The 4,622-nt window shown below is 28.1% G+C and overlaps 1 long non-coding RNA gene across 1 annotated transcript; it reads right to left on the bottom strand.

Moving 5' to 3' along the window:
- Nucleotides 1–847: 847 nt before the first annotated feature.
- On the bottom strand, nucleotides 848–2,259 carry LOC107059353 (uncharacterized). The gene is made up of 2 exons (XR_001472621.1): nucleotides 1,772–2,259; nucleotides 848–1,026 (listed from the first exon to the last, which is right to left on the bottom strand). It is a non-coding gene; the product is annotated as an uncharacterized lncRNA (long non-coding RNA).
- Nucleotides 2,260–4,622: the final 2,363 nt, after the last annotated feature.

The following is a 4,622-nucleotide window of genomic DNA, read 5'->3' as shown; positions in this document are numbered from 1 at the left end:
AGGGGTAAGGCATCATTTAAGATCAATAAAAAGCAGTTAACCGACCAAACTTAGGTTAAAAAATATAAAGCTAAAATTGAGCACTAAAGATTTCAAAAAGTCAAGTAGTTAAGTGAGAAAAATATTTTTAATTTGAAATTAATGGTCAAACTCAAGTAAATTAAAATTAAAGCATTTGATTAGAAAATATAGCATTGAAAATACTTCATTGTATATAAAAAATGAGCTAAATTGTAATTGCTAAAATTAAGAGGAGTTTCATGCTTATGCACTATCTACGTAAGATTGGTAAAGCAACACTCGCACTCATATAACAAATCTATTTAAATTATACATGCCTTTTAGATTTAACAAAATTACATTTTGTAAAATCAGTAGTAAAAAAAAAATAAAAAATACTATAACTTTAGACAAAGATCACGATTTATTTAAAGAAAAAAAAGGATCAGAAACTTCATTTTTATTTGAAAATATGCTCCGAGTCCTTGTTAATTTCTAAACATACTATTAAGGTTAGAAGATTGAACAACTCTTACATTAAATTGAAAGAAACCCATATTGCTTTTACTAGTTTTTATATTTTAAACATTTGCCTTGTATTTAGGAAAGCCGATTGATTTTAAGAGAAAAATTAAAGACTTATTCAAATAAAATAAAATAAAATAAAATAAAGGAAAATTAAACAACTAAAAAAAAAAAAGAAACTCTTTTGGAATCATCCCAATCACCCCATCTAAAGGCATAGATATTCTAAAGTAGTAATCTAAAGATAAATTAAATAAGCAATTGCACAAAATAATATCAAACATAAGACAAGCAAAACACAACAATCATTTAGAGCAAAATATAACACAAAACCACTAAAATATAATAGAGTATTTTTTGCATTTCCTCATTGTCTCACTCATATGAGTTTTGAGGAAGCAAGTGACGCAACGTGATGAAATGGGTGCACATTTTCATAGTCTAGCGATGGAATGAGACTATACGGCAGTGAGAGTCTTTCATGAAGACTCCATTTAGCTCCTGAAGTGTTCATGCAAATAAAAAGAAAGGAAAGAAATTAGTACGAGCCGACTTTAATCAATAGAGAATAAACCAAACATGAAGCCAATAAAAGTCATACAACAAAGATACTATCCGAAATGAAAAATATGCAAGCACGAAAAACTTTGAACCAAACTAGAAGCAAGCATATACATGTCCTCCAGGCACAAAAATAACTCCCAACTTCAACAGGTTTAAACTACAACACAACTATTTTTCAAACCAAGATCATTTGACTTGATTTTTTTTACATAGATTATACTAAATATTTAGAATTAAAAAAAAAAGAACTAAAAATAAACTCATTTAACTCTATTTACAGAATAGAAGAGAGGCTTCAACAAGCAATAAAAAAAAAGCTTAAACTAAAGTTAATATGTTAATATAGATATAGAGTAGAGTTGTGGGCAGTGAGCATAGTGATTTCTTCCCAGAAAACCAATGAGCAAACACTAGTCAAACCATTTGCAGAATGAAGGCATGAGGTAAATTTAAATCAAAACAAAACTGATTCAAAATGATAAGTATGTATAAAATGAAACCATTCCTTGAGTATAGGATGACTAACGTGAAAGGAATATAACTTCAGATTTGTATGAGTCTCGAGCAAATCCAATTTTAAACATTAGTTTTATGTAATAACTAAGCAAAGCTGAAACTGTTCATAATACATGACCTTTCCAAAAATAGACAGAAACAGAGAAACATACAAAGCGAATATCACCTGTTGCGGGGCAGCGAACAGGGTGCTTCGATCACAAGTCTACACTCGAACAGAGATGAGTTTAAACACACTCAAAACTAGAATCCCGACGGAGATCGAAAGAGAGTGAAAAGATGAAATCTTTTAGAGCAAATATTAATGCTTATGAGAGTATCAGCGGCTGCCAAAACTTGTCCAAAATAGACACTTTCTCCTAATACTTATAGGATGGAATTAGGGTTCTTGATTTGGGCGGGATTTCTTTAAAGTCGAGTCAAAAGAGCCGTTTGAATTTTGAACGTTTTAGGTAAACTCTCTCTTCACGTGATTGACAAGATAGTAGCATGAAAATGGAGTACTCAACCTCTGTGCATAGTTGACAAAACTTGTTGCTTTTCTGAAAATGGAGGGAAGAAAGGTGTGGTGCAGATGTAGCTGCTGAAGGGTTGTGAAACCCTTACTGATTTAAAACATAAAGGGCATTTTGGGAAGTTAAGACAGGTTTAGGGCTGAATTTGGCTGTAGACTTTTTGGGCTTAGCTCTTGGGCTGCTACGTTTTAGAAGGCTTTAGGCAGACTTGGCAGCCCAATTGGTCTTGTTCCTTCTTTAAAATAATTCTTTTGAGCTTCTAATTTAATAACTAGCATAATATATAATTAATATTAATTTTCGCTAATGATTTAGAAAAATATTACTAATTTATAACTAATTAATTAAGTATGAACTTTGAAATATGATAACGATGATAGAAAGTTTAAAAAAAATAATTTTATACTAATTCTAAAAGGAATGACAATCATAAAACAAATAATATGAATAATAAAATAGTAATAGTAGTAAGTCGTAAGTATTATAGGAATTAATGGTAAACATATTTATTAACTTAGAAGCTCAAAAAAAAAAAAATTGAAGAAAGGAGGGTCAAAATTAGGTGTCAACATAATATTTATAGCATTTTAGAACATTTATACCCTCGTAGTTAGCCTGCATATTTTATTTATCAAGAGAACACTTATTTACTACAAATAGTCACAACAATTTCAGCCTTCATGTTTCTTCGGTCATTAATCAAAATCATTCACTTCTTATAAATTCTTGGGGATTTCTTTTATGCGATAATTTGAGATCATTAAAAAATTTCATAAATGATTAATCCCCAATCCGTTGATAAGGTTCACCGAAGTTCATAGCATGAAAATTTATGTATTTGCTTTCTATTAAATAAGAAAAAAAAAAGAACCGAGAAATGTGCAATTAAGAGTGCTTTCATTCACACACAAAACTTCTACATATCACCAGAGTTCTCATTTTTTATTTTTTTTTTGTTTTGTTTCTTCAATTAATTTCTTTTGTGTTTTCATTGGAGAAGGAATTTTATAATTAGTGTTCACATAATGAGTGAATAGTGACGAATACACACATTGTGAATTATTTTTTCTGATAAAATTAATAGATCAAGTTGTGGTAGAGAAAATAATAATAAATAAATACCAAAAAGGCACATAATCTTCTCTTTTTTTTCATTTTTTATTTTTTTACCCTCAAATGAAGGAGATTCTTCCTAATTTTTCTAAAATAACAGGCATCAATGTAGTCCATTGAATTATTACTTTTGATGTTAAATTCACTATTTCAAAAATAGATTTTCACTTTTACTTATAATATGATAATATAGTCATGATAATAAATTTATTTTAATAGATATGTAAGTAAAATGAATGGAGAAAGTAAAGTATTGTTGGAAAGATATTTCAATCAAATGGAACACTAGAGTAATATAGCATGAACATATATTTTCGTCTTCCTTCTTCATTGGCTATGAATTGTGTTCCATATATTATTTATTTTTTATATGTATTTATATTGACTATAATATTTTTAAGTATGAATTTCCTGTTATTTTGTGTTCATTTTAATCTAGGAAAATGTTATGTCACAAGATACACTCCTTGCTAGCTATATAAAAATAGATAAGAACATAGTGATTGATCATAAAATGATCTTAAATAAAATTAAAGATTCTATACATAATACTTTACATTTTATTCATCTTTCAGTTTTTTTATTGAAAAAGTTTATTGTTTTATATCACGATACAACTTTTATAATATACCAGATACTTTTATTAGACAACAACTATATGATATGTATGCAGCACAAAAAAGGAGAAGACTACAATTTCGCAAAGATATATTAGAACTTAAAGAAATGAAATATTTTTCACCATAGGTTACGTTGTTCATATATTAACATTAAATTATGCTACTAATATATATATATATACTAGTTTCTGAACATGTGCTCTGCACGTGTATCCCATGCATTGATACACAATTTTTAAAGTAATATAAGCAATACTAATATTGGTAAATAATAAGTTACACAAAATTTCATTTGAAACATACAAGCTCAGACATGATAGTAAATACAGTTTGAGTTTGTCAAATAACATAACTAAATTTAGCTAGACAATTAAGCATGATGTGTACATATACCACAAGCCAATAAAAATGTGATGCATGTATAATTTTGGTCCATCCATTCGTATAGCATATTTATTTCATATATTTGACACATTAATCTATAATTACCAATAAATATAAATTTACTTATTGTGGGATTCAATCCCTAATGAATCTCACTGTTTAAAAGAGAAATAGAAAATTGCAAACCACAACAAAGACATATTTGAATAGAAAAATCAAAATATTTTAGTATGTCAATACTCATGCATCTTGATTGAAGCTATGCAACGTCATAACAATTTAAAGGCTTGATGGCAACAATCTTTCTCGATCGACTCATGTCAAAAAAATAGATTGAATCTTTACTCTCATAAATTTTTCTACTTCAAAGGCATCAAATTTGTAA

The sequence above is a fragment of the Solanum tuberosum genome, unplaced genomic scaffold (genome assembly GCF_000226075.1).
Source record: "Solanum tuberosum cultivar DM 1-3 516 R44 unplaced genomic scaffold, SolTub_3.0 scf01282, whole genome shotgun sequence".
NCBI lineage: Eukaryota > Viridiplantae > Streptophyta > Magnoliopsida > Solanales > Solanaceae > Solanum > Solanum tuberosum.
Note: the sequence above shows the minus strand (reverse complement) of the source record. Positions and strands in the feature narration are given on the sequence as shown.